Source organism: Oreochromis aureus, linkage group 9 (genome assembly GCF_013358895.1).
Source record: "Oreochromis aureus strain Israel breed Guangdong linkage group 9, ZZ_aureus, whole genome shotgun sequence".
Classification (NCBI taxonomy): Eukaryota; Metazoa; Chordata; class Actinopteri; order Cichliformes; family Cichlidae; genus Oreochromis; species Oreochromis aureus.
In genome coordinates this window covers 10961804-10983152 of record NC_052950.1, presented here as the reverse complement: position 1 = coordinate 10983152, position 21349 = coordinate 10961804, and the positions used below count along the sequence as shown (strand labels likewise).

The following is a 21349-nucleotide window of genomic DNA, read 5'->3' as shown; positions in this document are numbered from 1 at the left end:
CCCTCACACACCAGCGATATACCCGTGGATCCCACAATTTCCCAGCGCCCCGCCACAGCTGGGTGGAGCGGGACTCCTCCCCTTATGTGATGCCAGTGATGTCCTTAGACGGAGGACAGGTGCAGGGCCCTGATGGACAGGCGGGCATTGTGACAGGAGGACTCAGTAAATGTCGAGTACCCAGGCACGACCAGGCCAACCCAACATGCAGAAATGACGGTGGTGGAACCGCACAACAGGGAGAATGCAGGGGCATGAGGCGGCCTGTGCCACGGGTCACGGTTTGACATCGTGTAGCCGGGCCTGGACGACGCCAGACTCACTAGGAGAAGCAGCAGGGTCGGGGGTGCCTCACACCGAAGCCTCACCTGCTGTTCGGACTGAAGAGGGGTCCTCGCAGGATGAGGAAGATGGAAGGTCAGAATTGGTCGAGCCGCCGAACCAGGAAAGACAGACATACCACCAAGCAAGCAAGCAGATTACTAACAGGCAGAATAGGTGGGATGGGCAGGTCTATGGGCAGATGCACGAGGATCGAGACGCTCTACTGGCAGTAGTAGAAACGCTGACCGTGATAAAGCAGAACGCCCTGAAGGAACTCATGGAAGAGGAACTAAAGCACCTGAAGACTTCATCCAAAGGGCATAAGCCCCTGAAGACATTTGTGGAGGTTGACATGGAAGAGGGCAAGACTTCATCGGAAGATGACATGGATGAAGAAGAGGAGGAAAGTAAAGGAAAAGACGGCTGTGACCCGGACAAAAACTTGAACTTGCGCAGTAGAACGGTGCACAGACATCCAACTAAAAAATTGAAGTCCGACGCCAGAGCGGAACGCAAATCAGTGTTTGACGCCCCAATGACCGGGGGGAAGTCCAGCAAGAGCAAGGAAGCGGACGCTGAGGATGCAGTTGAGAGAGCAGGCTGGAGCTTGCCGCTAATAGTGGGCCCCAAACATGAACCGATCTACCGGGCATACAAGGTAAGGGATCTGGAAGCACTGGCCAGACAACTGCCACCTGTCACAGAGGGAGGAGCAAGATGGCTGAGGAAACTGGATGCGTTGACGGAAGGAGAGGAAATCGCCATCGGTGACTTCCGCGCCCTAGCGGGGAGGGCGATGATTGCATGTGGGCTCGCGGACGTGGAGGAAATGGCAGGAACCACCAGCTACGCCAACAACCGGCCATACCGCGAAGTGCGAAATGCCCTAGCGAACGCAGTGCGTGAGAAGTACCCGACCCCAAATACTGGAGCCATTCCTAAAATAGTTTGGGATCCACAACACACACCCCTAGAGTTTCTAGCGAGAGCAAAAGAGCAGTGGCTGTCAGAGACAGGGATACATCCTGGCCAAGAAGGGGAATCACGAGCTTGGTTTAGGGCTGCGGTGTTGGCAGGACTGCCTAAGCAGGTGAGAACTGACTTAGAGAAGAATCCGGACTTTGCGGTCGCGGACTCCACCCAGTGGGAGAGGCATTTAACCCACCGGCTGACGTTGGAGCAGGATGAGGTGAACAAACAGAAGAAGGAGCTAGAGGAAGCGCAGGCGGCGCTCTTAAAGTATCAGTTGGCAGAGGCAAGAATTAAAGTGGAGGATAAAAAGAAAGAAGCCAAAGAAGCCACGAAGAAAATGATGGTGGCAAAGCCACAGCCTGATCCTGTCCCTGAGTGGCCAGATCTGGACCCTAATCTGTATCCTGATGACCGTTGGCCCGTCAATGCACCAAGGCAGAGACAACCCGCGGGAAATTGGGGGGCGGCGAGACCATACAGAGGGCGTGGTGGTTACGCCGGGAGGGGACAAAAGGCGCGTGGTGCGGGGAATCCCAGCTCGACGTCATGGAATGCCTGTCTGAGATGCGGAGCAGAGGGACATTGGGCGAGAGACTGCCCAGAACCACCCCTGAACTACCGTGGGCGAGGTTACCAATCCCAGGCACGTGGAACTCCCAGAGGACGAGGTGCATACAGAGGCGAACACCAAGCTCCCAACCCAGGCGCAGCGCCAGTTGCCCAGTATCCAGTGGCCGACTGGGGCTGGGAGGGAGAGCAATATTGACGGGGCCCTGAGAAACCGGACGGTGTGGGAACGGCAGATCCCATGCTGTCGATGACTGTGGAAGGAACACCACTGACCTTCCTGGTGGACACTGGAGCGACCTACTCAACGCTTATATCCACACCAAACAGTGCAACACTCTCAGACCACACTGTGAGCGTCGTTGGTTTCTCTGGGGTTCCCATGACTCTGCCACTAACTGATCCAGCACTGACCAAGCTGGGGAAACAGACTTTGAAGCACCGGTATGTAGTGTCACCACAAGTACCTGTAAATCTCATGGGCAGGGACCTGCTCGTGAAACTGGGAGCAACCATAATGTGTTCTACAGATGGACTCACAGTTACTCTTCCGGGAGGCAGACAGTTCCCGTGCCTGGGGACACATTCAAAGACTCAATATCTGATCCAAGACTCTGAACAAGCTACCGCCGACATTTACTGGGGGAGGCTGGTGGAAGACGGCATTCTCAGACAATATGAGCTGTGGAGACCCTGGATAATGAGCCTGGCCGTCTACACCCCGCCGCGTGACCCTTACCACGTCACTCTGTTTTATGATAGGGACGACGATGATACGTATCGAGAACAATTTGAATCTGACCTCGAAGGTCAAATTTGGAACGTGCGTTGCCACAACATTTATGTTGGGCCGGAAGGAGTAGCAGCTGCTGTGAAATTAACGGAAGAACAACTGCCTTGGTACGAGATGGGTTCCGATTCAGCTCCTCATGTCACATTGGCGGTCCACATAGGTCATCAGGCTAGAGAAATGGGACCGATGGTCAAGCGGGCCCTGGAAAACGGCTGGTGGCAAAGTACTCAAATTCCAAACGTTTGGTATGCACCCAAGTGCAAAACCTATCGCATCACCTGTCTGTCTAACGACGCGGTGGTTGTAGAACACAAAGAAATTTCAAGAACACACGGCAGGGAAAAAACAGACCACCCTGACGCAGTTGCAGCGCTTTCACAGCTCCCTGACAGGTTGTGGTCAACAGGGCCCACGGATGTTGGCCTGGCTAATTGTTCACCCGTCCTGTTTCAGCTAAAGTCGGAAGCGCCAATTAACAGACCACAGTACAGACACAAACCAGAAGCGGAAGAGGGAATTGCAGAAACTATTGAAGGGCTGTTGGAAGTAGGGGTGCTTGAGCCTTCACAGTCGTTTTGGAACACACCTATCTTGCCGGTGGAGAAACACGGGACGGGGAAATACAGGATGGCGCATGATCTGAGAGCCATTAACACTAGATTTACTATCCTGCGCAAATTTGCGTAACTTCCCTAAACCCAATGCCCCCTAGAATTACTGGCTTTTTTATTTTCTGGTGCAAGTCCCGAGGTGTTAAGCACCCCTGCTGAGATTTTCACAGGTCGTCAGCTTGTTTCTCCTACAGCTTTTGTTGTGCAAACCACCCATTGTCCTTGAGGCCTGGCACATTTGCATTTGCTCACTCAGAGTTGCTCAGATCCAAGGCAGGCCAAACCTCTGTGTTACAACTTTCAGAAATGCCTGATAGAAATGCTTCAACTTACTCATGAGATTTTGACCACATTTTTGCGCGGAAGTCACAACTATACTGAATGCACGACCGTTGTTGCCAGCTGCAAGAAATGCTTGGTAGGGAACAGCTGTTCCCTACCAAGGTTCGCTTTCAAAGTTTGAAAGACTTTGAAATAAAACAGACTTGTGTACCCATATATTGTGAATGTCTGTCTTTTGTATGTAGGTTGTAACACAGAGGTTTGGCCTGCCTTGGATCTAAGTAAACAAATGCCAATGTTGCACAAACACACACACACACACAGCAAATCTGCATTTATTTGTCCCACAAGTGGAAAATCTGCATTGTCATTGCAAAAGTGGACAGAGCACAGTATAGAAAGTGCACTATACAAACAATCTGGAAACATAAATATGGACACGTGTATTCAAAAATATTGGTGTATGTATACACACGTCTGTCTGTCTGTCTGTCTGTCTGTCTGTCTGTCTGTCTGTCTGTCTGTCTGTACACACACACAGACACACACACATATATATATATATATATACACACATATATATATATGTGTATGTATATATATATATATGTGTGTGTGTGTGTGTGTGTGTATGTGTGTATATATATATATATATATACACACATATATACACACATATATACACATATATACACACATATATACACATATATATATACATACACATACATATACATACACATACATATATATACACATACATATATATACACATATATATGTGTGTGTGTGTGTGTGTGTGTGTGTGTGTGTGTGTGTGTGTGTGTGTGTGTGTGTGTATATATGATATAGATGTGTCTGTGTGTATAACTAGACTTTATGCATATTATATAAGGTGTGGCTATATAAATATATAAATATATGTACAACTCTGTGTATATATGTTTATGGACAGGCATGCAGGCAGGTAAGGAAGGAAAGTAGCCTTGCAGGGAAGGAAAAACTTGAATCTCTCATGGTTAGGGGTTGGGGAGGTGTGTTTGCACAACAAAAGCAGGAGAACAATGGAGCTGACGACCTGTGAAAATCTCAGCGGGGTGCCAAGAGGTGTTAAGGTCGGGGGGAATTTACGCAAATCTGCGCAGGCCAGTAAATCTAGTAGTAGGGACTTGCACCAGGGAAAAAAGGCTCAGTAATTCTAGTGTTAATGCCATACTGCGCACTGACACTGTGCCGGTGCCGAACCCATACACGGCTTTAACCGCCATCTCATGGGACCAAAAGTGGTTTACATGCATTGATCTGGCTAATGCTTTCTTTTGTCTCCCTTTGCATGAGTCACTGAGGGATGTTTTTTCATTCACATATAGAGGCCAGAAATACAGATACACACGCCTGCCACAAGGCTTTGCACTGTCCCCAGGCATTTTCAATCAGGTGCTGAAAGATGCATTGTCACCATGTCACCTGCCTGAAGGTTGTACATTAATTCAGTATGTTGATGACCTTCTCATTGCAGCCCCGTCAGCATCGGCCTGTACCGCAGCCTCGCTCGTGGTTCTGAACCGACTGGCAGAATGTGGGTTCAAAGTAAGTAAAGAAAAACTGCAGTTGGTCCGACCGGAAGTAACATTTCTGGGCCGAGTCATCGCACACAGGTCAGTGGGTTTGATGAACACACACAGAGACCAGATTCTGACACACCCAAAACCACGAACTGTAAAAGAGCTCCTTTCCTTTCTGGGCCTGACAGGTTACAGCAGACAGTTCATTCCTAACTATGCAGGCAAAACGGCCCCTTTAAGGGACCTGATAAAAAAGGTGGGCGTTCGAAACCTTAAGGCTGAATTGCCCTGGACGCCTGCCACAGAAACAGCGTTCATTTCATTGAAACAAGATCTGTCAAGGGCAACAGACCTGGCCACGCCCAACTATGACGAACCATTCTACCTTGATGTTTCTGAAACACGTGGGGTTGTAAATGGGGTGTTGTTTCAGAAAAAAGGAGGAGGTAGAGATGTGCTTATGTATGTTAGCATAAGATTAAACCCAACAGAGGCCAGGCATCCCACGTGCACACAACACGCAGCTGGGGTAGCAAAAATCATCCAGAAAACAGCACATGTAGTGAGAGAACATCCACTTAAAGTGCTCACCACACATAGTGTAGTAGCATACGTGAACTCCCAAGCCTTCACTATGACACCACTGACACAACAGAGGTTGAGCAAAGTCCTAGACGCTCCAAATCTGACATTTACACATGAGGGAATAAACATGGCGGACTTGATGGGGTCAGGGGAACCACACGACTGCGCTAAGAGAGCTGAAGCTGAAGAGAAAGTTAGAGAAGATTTGAAAGCGGAGCCCATCCCCGGAGCTGAAGACTGGTTTACGGATGGCTGCTGTCACCGTGATGAAGAAGGACTGAAAGCAGGCTATGCCGTGGTTTGCAGAAGAGGACAAGACTATGAAGTAAAAGAAGCTGGAAGAATTGAGGGCCAACAGTCAGCACAGAGAGCTGAAGTAATAGCTCTGACTCGAGCCCTCAGACTGGCCAAGGACATGAAGGTGAACATTTACACTGATTCAGCTTATGCGTTTGGAGCAGCTCACGTGGAACTTGCTCAATGGAAGAGAGCAGGTTTCAGAACAGCAACTAATGCCCCAATATGCCATAAGAGGGAAATGGAAGAACTGGAAGAAGCTCTGAACGATCCAGGAGAAGTAAGTATCATAAAATGCAAAGGACACTCGCAAGAAAACACAATGGTGGCCAAAGGAAACCAGAAAGCAGATGAAGCCGCAAAAGAAGCCGCAGGATACAGAGGACGAAGGCAAATGGTGGAGGTCACTGCAGACGAGGAACCAAACATTGATGTCTTAGAGGAAGCCAGACAGGCTCAAGAAGAAGCCACCCAGGAGGAAAAGGAGGTGTGGGAGAGCCGAGGAGCCGAAAAGAAAGAGGTCTGTGGCGAGGACCCCACAGGCGATCGGTTCTGACAGCTAAGCTGGCTGAAAAGAAAGTATGCGAGGCGCATGGACTTGGTACGTGGGAGTGACACAGATGGAGAGAAACTTGTGTCACTGGTGGCACCCAGATCTGAGAAACATGATAAAAAGAGAGCCCGAACCTGTTTAATTTGTGGGGCACACAATCCAAAGCCAGCGGTAAAGCCAGAAACAGGTAAGTTTCTCATGCCAGAGAGACCAGGAGAAGAAATTGTGATTGATTTCACCGATATGGTAGATCCAGGTCCAGGGGGAGTCAGATATTTGTTGGTATGTGTGGATGCTCTGACCGGCTGGCCAGAGGCATGGGCGACTAAAAGAGAGGATGCAAAGAGTGTGATTAAATGTTTGATTAACCACTACATTCCAAGGCATGGGTTTCCTAAGAGAATTAGATCAGATAACGGTACCCATTTTAGAAATCAGGATTTAGCAGAGGTGGAGAGAATGTTGGGGGTTCAGCATAAATTCGGGACAGTGTACCACCCCCAATCGCAAGGGAAAGTAGAAAGAATGAACCTAAACTTGAAGAACAAACTAGCTAAAATATGTGCACAGACAGGGCTGAATTGGCTGGCAGCCCTGCCCATTGCTTTGATGACCATAAGATGCTCTGTTAACCAATCCACAGGTTTCACGCCGCACGAGCTGCTGACAGGGACGGCCGTTTCCGGCGCCCTGGACGGCGGTCCCGTGGAGCAGCCCAGAAAAAGTAACAGGTCTCATGCTGAATATTTTAATGAGTTGAAAGCTCTTGTGTCCAGTTTCACAAAACAGGTTACCTCTGGAAGACCCACAGCAGGAGGGGAGGTCCCAGACGCAAAAGCAGTGTGGCTGAAAGTCATCAAGCGGAAGTGGAAAGAGCCTCGCTGGACAGGTCCGTACGAGGTAACCGCCAGGACGAACACAGCGGTCCGACTGAAAGGGAAAGGCGACACCTGGTTCCATTGGACGCAGTGTGCTGCAGCGGACGAGAGCTTGGTAGACGACGACCCAGCTCCACCGAACACGGGTGCTGGACGACAGCCAGAGGCAAAATAAATCCTCACACCGTGCAACGGGCCGACCAGCAGTCTACCTGGGAGGCAAGCAAGAAGAACAGCCAAAGAGGAGATCCCCACGCCAACGCAAAGGAGTGGTAACAAAGTAGAAAAAAAAAAAAAGAAAACAAAGGAATCTGTATGTCAGCAATACACATTTCACACGACACCATGCACAAATTTGACTTGCAGGCACGCAGAAAGAAGCGTGAGGAGAGGGATTGGTAAAAATGCTTCTCACAACCACATGGCTTTTATATAAGATAGTATTAGTTTTGGGTATTTGTCTTTTCTGTATTTTTGGCAGATAGCACGGCGTAGCCCACCTGAGCACGGAGGTCAGCCCAGCCCAACACTGACTGAAAAACCGAATACCGAAATGTGGCCGATGAAAAGACCCAAGCGTGAGGTGTCAGGTAAAAGGATGATTGTCTCAGCGCATACAATGGCATGGAACTGGACTACGTTAAAGGGTCCACAAGCTCATACACACGCTCGATCTATGCGAAGTGATTAACTGTGAAGGAGCAAACAGCAGCTGGAGGATATGATGTGTGGATGTGCAGCCACCCTTACGTTTGCACCAGGGGAGGGAATCCTCATTCCAGCCGGGGAATCCGCCCTGTGCTGGCGTCATACACAGCGGCACAGTGGTGCGCCCCTGGCTGGGGGAACGTGGTAAGTTGGACAGGAGTAGGGTGGCAGCCACAGGTGCCGGAGGGGTTGAAGGAATAGCCATTCAGAGGATTTTCTACTGCCCAAAACCCTATCACACTTTCTCTGGGTCCCTGGGACACCCTGCCCGGTCACAGAGCCCAGGAAACGTGTTCTACTTGGTGATCGGTGCAGATGTCTCGGGGACAGATCCGATCGGATTAATTAGGATAAACTTAGTGAATCCCACGTCTAATAATGTCACAAATTCTGTTACGAACATTACAGGAAAAGGAGGGGACGGGTTGCCAACCGCTACACCAGAGGAACATGAACCAAAAGGTAGAGCGAGTGTTGACGGTCGATTACACTAGGCTGAAGCCGCAGGATTTAATCGGCGTGCCACCGGGTTCAGTGACAGTAACCTCTGGCTGGACTGGGTGGCCCAAAATGCTAAAGAACAACAAGTGTCTAACTGTGTTGCTTGCGCCTCAGCTAGGCCGCGTTTGTTTACAGAGCCCGCTCCACTGTATCCAGAGGACAAATGGGGGTGCGAGTGTATGCTGCGACTTTACGAGAGAAGCAGTGAGTACTGGCAACTGTTCAATCCTGGCCAGCCTCTTCCCACCAATTGACAAGCAGACACAGGTAGGACCATTCAGACCCAGAAAGGACAACTACACGTGCTTTAAGTTTTCTACAGACAAAGTGAGATACACGCTGGGAGATATCGACCCTAGTTGGTGCTCTGTGACACTCACAGGAGAACCACCAATATGAAAAACCATTCAAATACATTAATAGGCAATTGGGCAAGAAGTGGGCTATATTACTATTGTGGGCAGAGGACTCTCTTGGTCCGTGTTCCTCTGGGAAGTGTTGGGGCGTGTGCAATGGTAAGGTTGGGAGCTCCACTGACATTAATCGGCAACAAAGTGAAAGTCATGCCCGAAAGAAACACACACACATTGGCAGCCAGGCGTAAGAGACACATATTGAGTAAAAGAAGCACTCAGGGAACACATGTATACGATCCCAGAATGGATTCACCCACATGGATTGACTGCATAGGAGTGCCCAGGGAGTCCCAAAGCAGTATAAACTGGTAGACCCAATAGCAGCCGGTTTTGAAAACTTACCAATAATCTCTGCTCTTTTCCAGTGACCCCAAACAAGAATGTGGACAGGATAAACTACGTTCATTACAATGTGCTGAGACTCTCAAACCTAACCAGGGATGCCTTTGAGGGAATAGTGGAACAGTTGGGTCCGACCTCATTAATGGGGGTCCAAAAACAGACTAGCTCTCGACATGGTTCTCGCAGAAAGGGGCGGAGTCTGTGCTATGTTTGGCGACATGTGCTGTACCTTCATCCCAAACAATACTGCCCCAGATGGCTCAGTTACTCGAGCTCTGGAGGGCCTTAAAACTCTGTCCAGGACCATGCATGAAGACTCAGGGATTGAGAATCCCTTTGAGGGTTGGCTGACATCCGTGTTCGGGCAGTGGAAAGGGTTAGTGATGTCTGCAATGCTTTCTATATCTGCTTTTTAGGGATTTTGGTCACCTGTGGATGCTGTCTCATTCCTTGTGTCAGAGGATTGTTGGAAAAGGTAATTACGAGGGCAGTGGATCCCGGGCAGTGACCCCGGTGTCCATGATGCCATTGATGGAGATGGAAACGACTGAGTGGGCCGAGGAGTGACACAGCACACGGTGTATGTGACCTCTTGTGGTCAAGAGGTCAAAAGGAGGATTGTGGAAAAGAGGAAATTGCTTTACTGCTACAATATATTAGATAGCATATTAATCAGCATTAATATTATCTCGTATAGCTTTAAACTGGTCAGATGACAGTTAATACACGAACACCAGAGTAATCATTTAACACGCTGACACCACATTAATCCTTATTACAGGTGCAGCATAACCACTTTTAGTATTATTATGTCTCTATACACACATTGCAGTCCTGTGCTTATAAGGAGTTGAAGCTTTCCCAGGTAATTAAAGGTCTCAAGCTTCATTCAGCGTGACTGTCTGGGTGACACATTGGTTAAAAGCCTGGAGCTTAAGAAAGATCGCACACATGCTTACAAAACACACATATATCACATATAACCTAGAACTAGATTTAAGCATAGGCCTGAATGTACTGAGCAAACATGTTGCACTGGAGCTTTCTCGACAACAGGTGACGCCAGCGTGGAGGGCCAGCCCCTGGAGACTGCAGAGGCCAGAGTCCATTGCCTTTTTGGAAGAAGATGCCAAAAGAGGAACCTCTGTGTTGCACTTTATGCTTAAAATACATGAATGTTTTGTACATGCAAATTATGTGCTTGTAAACGCAAGAAGGGGCGTCATAATACCCTGATGCTATAAAAGCAGTCTGAAGTATAATTTTGGTGAAGACCCTTGCTGACATGTGCAGTGACTGTCTTCCCGCGCGAATACTTCAATAAAGATCGCTTGAACCCAAATCTTCTGGACTGTCTTGCCTTTGTACTCTCCACCAATTCTGAACCCGTAACAACAGGCATCCAGTATCCGTAGTTTCAGGTGCTGCACATCTCGTATCTTCACACCATAGACAATTGCCTTCAGATGACCCCAAAGATAAAAGTCTAAGGGGGTCATATCGGGAGACCTTGGGGGCCATTCAACTGGCCCACGATGACCAATCCACTTTCCAGGAAACTGTTCATCTAGGAATGCTCGGACGTGCCACCCATAATGTGGTGGTGCACCATCTTGTTGGAAAAACTCAGGGAACGTGCCAGCTTCAGTGCATAAAGAGGGAAACACATCATCATGTAGCAATTTCAAATATCCAGTGGCCTTGAGGTTTCCATTGATGAATGGACCCACTATCGTTGTGCCCCATATACCACACCAAACCATCACTTTTGTTGTTCCAACAGTCTTGGAGAGATCCATCCAATGTGGGTTAGTGTCAGACCAATAGCGGTGGTTTTGTTTGTTAACTTCACCATTCACATAAAAGTTTGCCTCATCACTGAACAAAATCTTCTGCGTGAACTGAGGGTCCTGTTCCAATTTTTGTTTTGCCCATTCTGCAAATTCTGTGCGCCGATCTGGGTCATCCTTGTTGAGATGCTGCAGTAGCTGGAGTTTGTAAGGGTGCCATTTGTGAGTAGCTAATATCCGCCGAAGGGATGTTCGACTAATGCCACTCTCCAGTGACATGCGGCAAGTGCTACGCTGTGGGCTCTTGCTGAATGAAGCTAGGACAGCCACTGATGTTTCTTCATTAGTGACAGTTTTCTTGCGTCCACGTTTTGGCAAATCCAACACTGAACCAGTTTCACGAAACTTAGCAAGCAGTTTGCTGACTGTAGCATGGGAGATGGGTGGTCTCGTAGGGTGTCTTGCATTGAAATCTGCTGCAATGACCCGGTTACTGCCTTCACCAGATATCAACACAATTTCGATCGGCTCCTCACGTGTTAACCTCTTCGACATGTCAATGGCTGTGAACAAGGAGAAACTTGTAAATAACTCATGAAAGAATAAAGTTACGTTGAAACCAAGCACACCATTGTTTTTCTTGTGACATTATCAATAAGTTTGATGTGTCACATGGCCCTCTTCCTATTGAAAAAACAAAAGTTGTATCCAAGATGGCCGACTTCTAAATGGCCACCATGGTCACCACCCATCTTGAGGAGTTTGCCCCCTCACCAGTGTTGGGGAGTAACGGAATACATGTACCGCCGTTACGTATTCAAAGAATACAAAATATGAGTAACTGTATTCCGTTACAGTTACCGTTTAAAAAGGTGGTATTCAGAATACAGTTACTTTGTTGAAATAAATAGATTACACGGCGGTACTTCCCTGTTTCATATTGTCGCGGGTCAGGACTGTTTGGGTTTGTTTGACAGCTACGTTCTGTTGTTCCAGGCGGCAGCGTTACGGTTGCCATGGTTACAGGGTGACACGCTCTCTCTGCGTGTGTTTCCTGGGTGAGAGGCGCCTTTTGTTGTTGTTGTTGTGCTAAGCTAAAAGGCAGAATGCTACAGGCATAGCTCTAAAGCATGTAGCCTGATGGGCAGTGTAGTCCGTGCTGCAGGAGAATGGACTACCACACCCGTTATGTGTCTGTGTGGCGAGGGAGGAGAGAAAGGAAAAGTCCGAGCTGTCACGGAGCAAAAACGGGAGCTGGAAGCATGTAAATATAATAATAACCACTGCAGCCAAGAAGAGTGCCTGACGAGCCCATTTGTAAGTAAGCTATTAAGACTCAACTGTACACTGTGTTCGTGTTTTCCTCCGGAAAAAATAAGTTCCGTTGGAGCAGCCTTTCAACGACTCTCTCTGTCTCCCGCAAGCAAAGTTGACCCAGACAACAAAGTAAAGCTAGTTTTCGGCTACCAGCCCGACACGGAACCCACCGTATTAGCCAGAGGTCCCTTTACTACTGTTCAGAGCCGCGGACCTTCAGTAACTGTAATAAATCACAGCAATAGGACATTCATGTAGTTGTAAACAGCATGATAATATATTAAGTATTCCAAAGTATTCAGAATACGTTACTCTCATTGAGTAACGTAACGGAATACGTTACAGAATACATTTTGGGGCATGTATTCAGTATTCTGTAGTGGAATACATTTTAAAAGTAACCTTCCCAACACTGCCCCTCACATATACTAATGTGCCACAAACAGGACTTTAATATCACCAGCCATTCCCATTTTATTACGGTGTATCCATATAAATGGCCCACCCTGTACATTACAATATTTATAATAAAAGGATCATTAGCTGCTGGCAAGGCTCTCCACTTGCTCCTTCAAAACTTGTGCTGTGAAAAGTGTACTGTAAAAGTCACAAATTACAGTAATCAACAGGGAGGCGGCAAAGTCTTAAACAACAAATGGGCTCATCTGGGATTTGAACATAAGAAACTCAAACTGAGGATCATCCCCAAAAACGAACAAGTCACAGGAAACAGCCACATTCTCCTTTTTAAAATCTCACATTTCAGTGCAACAGTTTCCAACAATGTTACTCTTATTTATCTTTCTGCGTCACAAAATAAACTTTTAACATATTTTCAGGTGAGAAAGTAGCCGTATAAACTTCAAATATCTATTTGGTTTATCAAGACATCGCATATTTGCAAAAGTGCTCCGACGTTTTCGGAGACGTCTGTTACCCAGTCATTATCGTGATGTCCTCGCGCCGATCCACATCACGTGGCTCTATACCTTCAGTTCTTTTGTTCATATTTAACACAATAAAAATGCAGACATAAGTGTGCACATTAGTTTTGACTGCTAGTGAAAAGTGTTTTCTTTACAAATAACTCTCTCACTGAACTAACAGCCAATCACTCAACAGGTTTGCGCTCTCTGCTCATATTGCCTTCATATTAAATCATTTTGTGCTTTTTAAAGAACTTATTTTTACATTGCACTCAACAACAAACAAATCCCCCCTAACAACAAAAGTAACTTCAACGGTCAAACAGCATTATATTTCTTCAGGTCAATATACGGGCTGCAAGTAGGAGTGAGGTAAGCGGAGAGAGTCCCAGGTATTTAAACACCAGTGGGATGTGTCCCTTAAAGGAATCCAGACACTCATCTTTCAAAGCTCCTTAGACTAACAGGCCCTGGATGACTGAGAACAGACAAAACTTCTAACTTTTAGGTACTGCTGGGAGTTGAACCCAGGATCTCCTGTTCACTAGTTTAACATTTACTAGACAGGCACTTTAACCAACTAAGCCACAGTGCCACATACACTACCACACGGATGAGTACCTGATGAACACTGAGAAAACCTCCAAACATCAAACCAATTTGAGCCTAAACAGAAACACATGAAAGGTAATCTTGTTTCTTATATTAATCACCAGAGGTTGTCGCATCAAAAGAGACGACACCTGTCAGCACGGATAAGATCTTGGAGAAGCTTACGGCTGCCGTGAACACTCAGAATAAGACCTCTGAGAGAAAATTGGATCACATCTTGGAGAAGCTCACTGCGGTCGTGAGTTCTCAGAATCTGCTCTTTGAGCACAAGAAGGACAACATCACGGAGCGTAAGTTTGATAACATCATGGAGAAGCTCACGGCTCTCCAACAGGAGATTGAGAGACCAGTGTCAGACTGTTAGAAGAGCTTTGAAATTCACATGAGTTGTTCGCACTAAAGTAAAAAGCACCATCACTTCATGCAGCTACCACTTCGGCGCCAGCTGTGGTCTCAAGGCTGGAGCTGAACAAAATCACCCTGATAACAGACTGTGCTTAGACTGTTTCTTCCTATTCTAAGGCCGCCTGGGTTGGCTGGAAGACTGTTTACTTAGCCTGGCAGGGCGAAGGACACTGTCTCAGCTGAACTCTGGACACACACACACATACACACACACTGATACACACTCATCCCCCTCCTTTCCAAACGCCTTCCATGCTTGTCCCCTCCCGGGAAGATGGCGGTCGACTGGACCAGCGCAGACATGCTGCAGGACCGGATGAGCTGTCTACTCCGGCTCTCTATTACCCTTTACCCGCCCCTGTTGCTCGTCTTGTGTTTCTATGGTGTGTTGACAGTCATGTGCTTTTTGTGCTGAGGTGTTTTTTCTGTTATCAAACTGTTCTCCTGTTGGAGCTCAGTCTGGGGAGTTCTTTTTCTCCTCGTCTTTCCTCATGTTGTGTATTTTCCATTGTTATACCTCTCTGACCTGTCTTCCCCATGTGATGTTTGTGTAATGTATGTATGGTCAGAAGGGTAAGATGGCGCTGGTACGGCTGGCAGCCTTAACCCAACTTCCCTCGGGATGAATAAAGTATGATCAATCAATCAATCAATCAAAGTCAGGGGTTAAAAGTGGGACGGTGGTTTTGTTTTGCTAACTCTCCACGACACTCTAAACTTCAGGCAACTTCTATAAAATATTTCAGTTGACAAAAAACTATTTTCTCTAAAACTTGGAAAGAAAAGGCAGCTTTGAAATCGGCCTATAATTAGCTAAAACTGTGTGATCAAGCCCAGGTTTCTTAAGCAGTGGCTGCACTACTGCATGTTTGAAAATTGCAGGAACCACACCAGAAGACAGACTGCTGTTAATAATGTCAAGGACAGACTGGCCTATACTAGGAAAGATTTCTTTTAACAATCGTGGAGGGAAAGGATCCTGGGGGGAACCTGCGGGGTTAATATGGCGCCCCACATCCTCTGAAATGGAGAGAGTCACAAGCTCAAACTGAGCAACATCAGCAGTGCAAGGCACAGAGACAGAGGGCTCAGAGTCAGGAGCTGTGATAAGAGCCCTGGTGGTGCCGACCTTTTCAATAAAAGGCGATCATCATGTCTGGCGATCATACCTCAGCAGAGACTTTGTTTGCTGAATGACACAGGTCAGAAATAATAGAAACAGAAACAAACTTGGGAGTGACAGACGAGCAACCACACACACCGGCGCCATCTTGTTACCAGTCAGGTGTGAAGAACAGTTAGACCAAAGGTTCATTCAAGACTTTTTATGTGAAGGGAAGGATTTTAAACTGGATTCTGGATTTATCAGAAAATCAGTTCCACTCAATCTGTGTCAGCATGGCTGAGTGGTCTAAGGTGCTGTGTTTAGGTCACGGTCTCCCCTGGAGGTCTGGGTTTGAATCCACTTCTAGCAGTTTCTGTTTCCTTTTTTTTCTCGGTGTTCACATCTCCTCAGTCCTGAAATGGTCTGCTCACATTCACGTCCAGTCCAAAAAGGCTAGGCAAGCGCCTGTACCGTCTCCGACAACTCAGGAAGTTAGCAGGTTTTTCCAGTGGTCCTCAGAACTTTGTATTCAAGCGCTGTGGAGAGCATCCTCACACAGAACATCACATCCTGGTGTGGGAATAGCTGTCTCCAGGATTGAAAAGCAGAGTGATCCGTGCGTCAGAACACTGCTGCGTTACATATGCATACAGTATGATCCACAAATATAACTTCCCTACAGGACATTTACACCAGGAGATGTTGATCCAGTACAGCTCAGATATTAAAGGACTCGTCCCATCCCAGTAACAAAATGTTTCAACTTCTGCAATCAAGCAGAAGGTTCCACACCATCGGGGCAAAAAGAGAGAGACTCAAGGAGGAGCTTCTATCCTCAGGCCATCCGAGTCCTAAATCAGAACATGCCCCCACTCCCCTCACAGCATCCATAAGTGACTGAAACAGGACCTTATATCAGTCTGTTCACACTACCCTGGTCGCATTACCGTTTACACTTCACTGGTCACTCTGTTGAATTGCTCTGTTCATATTACTCTGGTCACTTGTTTACTTGCACTGCTCTGTCAATATGTTGCTGTGCTAATATGGCACAAGACACTTAAACATTCCATTTGCACAATGTACATTTTCAGATTTTTGATTTAAAATTTCCAGACTTTTAAAATTAATTTACTTATTGTATATAATGTCTTTTTTTGCACAGTCAAAGGAGCAGTTCAGGAGACATTTCACTGTATTTTTTTGTAATTTAATGACTAAGCATGTGACAAATAAACAATCTTGAGTCTTGAACGTCATGCTGTCTCTTTCTAGGCCCTGCCTGTACTCTCGCTCCAGCATTTTGGATCAGCTGAAGGCTTTTGAGGGAGTTTTTATGACATCTGAAAAATAGCAAATTACAGTTGCCCAGGACTTCCATGAACAGTTCAACGGCAAAGCCCCAAAAACCAAACAGGCTCATCAGGGATTTGAACCCAGGACCGCTTACACCCAAAGTGAAAAGGGAAAAGCTTCCTTAGGCATTTTCCAGGTCACGGCGGAGGTGTGTTTGTAGGCCGAGGAGGAGTGAGGTGCTGAGGCTGCTCCTGCTGCTCTCCAGCGAACCCCAGGTGGCTGCTCTCAAACCTGCCCACAGCAAAGAGGAGCAGCTTCAACTACATGTTTCAGAGATTGTCACAAATAAGCTTTCGTCTAATTTTCAGATGATCACTTTTAATTTTAAATTAAGAACCAATTTAGGTGGGTTATTTAGAGCTTCCAATGAGGTGCATGTGTTTAGATCATGGCGGACAAAAAAAGAGTACCTGAAGAAAAATCCTGCAACATGGAGCATGCACCCACCTGCAATCAACACAGTGGCATGAGCATATAGTCATACAGATGAGCATGACAGCGTCAAGCTTTATAACCAGAAACCTTACACCACAAATTGAGTCAAATTTTGACCCTAAAATCTGAATTTTGCAGTGGAAATCATCACATAATTTTTATTTGTAACATTTTATTTCACTTGGTACATAAGTTACATGTGTGTATAATGCACTGAAAGAGATTCCTTTGTGGTACTGAAGTACTAATGTTTACGGATGTTTATTTTTGGCCCTTTTGTGTATCAGTAAAAACTGATGTGCGTTTTTCCACATGCATTTTGTTAATGTCGTGTCAGAGAGTTACACATTTATAATATATGATACATAACTGTGTATTGTAGCAGTTCTGTGTACAAGTTTGAATTGAATCCGCTTATTTAATCTAAAATAAAACTCTGTGTTATCTTGTTAGGCCAACATGAATAACAAATAATTATCTTAGAAAAACCTGTTGGAGAATTCAAATGGTAAAAAAATATGAACAAGCCCATCATTCATATCAGATCTCTTAGCTGCCCCTGTATGAGGTACTATGGGAACATTTGTGGAACTGTAGAGATTCTTTCATATGGAGCCTAAACAACATGCAGCAGCTGAGAAGCTCTGTAGACAACAAGTGGGCTCGTCCAGGATTTGAACCCGGGACCGCTCACACCAAAACCAGAGAATCATACCCCTAGACCAACGAGCCACACAAGCGTTCAAGCAAGTCTTTTTACACAAAGTCACACATCAGAGCAACTAGATGAAGAAGAATGTGTGAAAGATTGTCTTGAATGCTCAGAGAATCATCTGTTTGTGTGCTTGATTCTAGTTTTTATTCTAGGATTAATTCCGTAGAGATTTATTGGATATACTGTAAGGACACATTCACAACTGTAGGTATATGATTCCCTCATCTTGTCCGTGTGGCCCTGGGTTCAAATTCCTAATGAGTTCCTGAAGTGACAAGCTTATTGACTGTGTTTACTCTTCTCTGTATTATTCTATTCATGAAGAATATAATCTGTGTTACAACTGTATGTAAATGTCTCACATACATCTTGTTTGGCCACAACTTTTACTTACCCATTCACCACTACAATCATTTAGTCCAGGACCACCCAGTCTGGGAGGCTGGGTGTGCAAAAACAAAAACAAGATCATTGGGACTAAATCCTGTGCTTTCCTGGACAACTCCTTGACAAAAGCTACTGCTCAGAATCTTGGGATAAATTTTGATCAGTCTCTGACTTTTGATGCTTATATCAAGTCTGTGACCTGCTCCTGCTTTTTTCATTTAAGAAATACTGCTAAACTTAGGACTGTTGTCTCCATGGAGGTGAAATGGAGATGCTGGTCCATGCCTTCATCTCCTCCCGGTTAGACTATCGTAATGCACTCTTTTCCTGTCTGTCTAAGGCTACCTTAAATCGTCTTCAAGCGGTCCAAAATGAAGCAGCAAGGCTTTTACCCACAGTAATAATTTTGATGGCTATTTCTCACTGACACACTTCTTTGACTTCCTCTAATAACAAATGATACTGTACTGCTTTCATGTCAAGTAGATATGTGTCAGATGTTCTTCATTGAACCTCCTTCTCTGGTTGTTTCATTCAAGCATTCATCAGTTACTCATCTGAGTGGCAGTTTATGTGGCACATTAGCTTAGTTGGTTAAAGTACCTGTCTTGTAACTGGAAAGTTAGAAAAGAGGAGATCCTGGGTTTAGCTCCCACCAGTGCCTAAAAGATAGAAGCTTTGACTGTTCTCAGTCATCCAGGGCCTGTTAGTCTAAGGAGCTTGAAAAGATGAGTGCCTGGGTTCCTCTGAGGGACAACTCCCACTGGTGTAGAAATACCTGGGACTCTGCAGCATTTCATTTTAGCAAGGGTCTCAAACTCGCGGCTCCCCTCACTCCTACTTGTGGCCCGTATATTGACCTGAAGAAATATAATGCAGTTTGGCCATTGAAGTTCCTTGTTTTTGTCAGGGAGTATTTATTTGTTGTTGAGTGCAATGTTAAAATAATAAATAATAAAAGCACAAAATGATTTAAATAAGAGTTATTTGTAAAGAAAACAAAACTAATATGTACACTTATGTCTGCATTTTTATTTTTAAATATGAACAAAATTATAGCAGAAGTGCTGCCATGTGTCTGGTCAGAAAGAGAGTACCAATTTGATTATTTTGTAGATCAATGAAAGGTTTCGTTGTTTTTCTTTCTCTTCTTCCTTTGTACCTCGTGGTCTTGTCACATATTTTAATTGTGCAAGCAACTGTAGAATGACAACAAAAGTTCTAAGTCTTTTGTCTTGTTATACAATTATACGATTGTTATAAGATTTGAAATGTAAAACAAACACAACACCACATTTTCAGAAATATTTGTGGGTGTTTTCTTTTTTGTTTATTTGGGGGGTTTTGTACTACTTGAACACTAAAGTGGCCCTCACATGAGATGACAGTGCCAGCAGTGGCCCACAGCTCATTGAAGTTTGAGACCACTGCCCTAGACCAACGAGCCACAGGTAAGAAGCAGTTTTAACAATGTTGAATGTCAGAGCAAATCGATGAAGCACGAGAGAAGAACGTATGAAAGATTGTGTTGAAATGTCCTGGAGCTGTATGTGAGGCATTCAGGGAACATCGGTCATTTATGTGGAGAGAAATCTGTCTCAAAAGTGTTACAAATGCATACAGTATGATCCACAAATATAAACTAAGATTTTAAAAATATGTGCAGTGATTGATGTGCTCTCAGGCATGTGCTTCAATCCACACACAAATACAAAACAATCTGACCAGACGTACAACTGTTTCACAAACTCTATAACGCATTCACACTCCAATGGATGCATCAGAAAGCAACTTGGGATTACGATCTTGTCCAAGGATATTTGGCTTGCAGACTGGATCAGCCAGGGATCAAACCAGAAAACTTTCTGATCAAAAGCTGACTTGTGCTAAATCCTGAACGGCAGCTGCCCCATTTTAGCCATCCAAGATTAAATGGCACATTCTTTAATTACAGAGTTAGGGATTGTTACATGGAACTCAAAATAAGTGTTGAACCCATCTCGTGTCCTGTGTCTTCTAAAGCTGTCTGTACTTTTACCTCCAAAGTTCATCAGCAAACAGTTTGCAGGCCTGTAATTATCAGGCTGTACTCAAGCCCTTGAATTCAACCTAAAAGCTGTGCTGTCATACAGAACCAAGTACCCTCCGCGGAAACTATAGCTAATGTCACAATTGGATCTGATGAGACAGCTGTGATTTCTGGACTCGAAGTAAATAATCCTGAATCAATTTATACAACATCAGTTTGTTTGTTTTCCTTTCATAACAAATAGTTTGAGCCATATAATTAATACAGAAGTGATATGGAAACATATTTACAATCCAAAGACAGAGTAATGGTTTTCAGTAGCACAGTCTTTTATTTACAGTCTGCTTCTCCTGGTGGTAAACCTCTATCACATGTTTGGATTAAAAATACAGGGCCTACATAGCTGCTGGTTCCAGCTTAAGCAATATTTTAAAAAATACTAAATTCTTCATTGATTTGAGCTGTGGGGTTTGCTATACACTGGCAGAAAATTGTAGAGTAAATGGTGAAAACAAAGAAACCAAATCACAGATCCTTGAATTCCATCTTTTTTATTAACAGAAACTCCAACAAATTTGTGGTCAATTGATGACCTTTAGGATATGAACAGTCCAGTCCAGCAGGTGGCGCTAATGCGCCTTAAAGCTTTAACTGACAAAAAATCCAAAAGCAGAAGAAGAAGAAGCCGAGTTCCCGCTTTATGGCGTTTTTCTCTCAGTTTATTGTCAAGACTGATTTAAAGGTAAGCACCGAGCTAACGTTAATCTGAGTTTAGTTAATCTTGAGTTTAGCTCCTGAATGAGGCTTTCTGTTGCTCTCCTCGGTGTCTGTTCTCAAGTTTTTGTGAACCAGTTGAAAAAAAATCTGACTAAATTGAC

General features: G+C 45.4%; 1 non-coding gene across 1 annotated transcript; it reads right to left on the bottom strand.

The window, feature by feature from the left end:
- Positions 1 to 13933: 13933 nt before the first annotated feature.
- On the bottom strand, positions 13934 to 14022 carry trnat-agu. Its single transcript is given in 2 exon segments — positions 13934 to 13969; positions 13985 to 14022. It is a non-coding gene; the product is annotated as a tRNA-Thr (tRNA).
- Positions 14023 to 21349: the final 7327 nt, after the last annotated feature.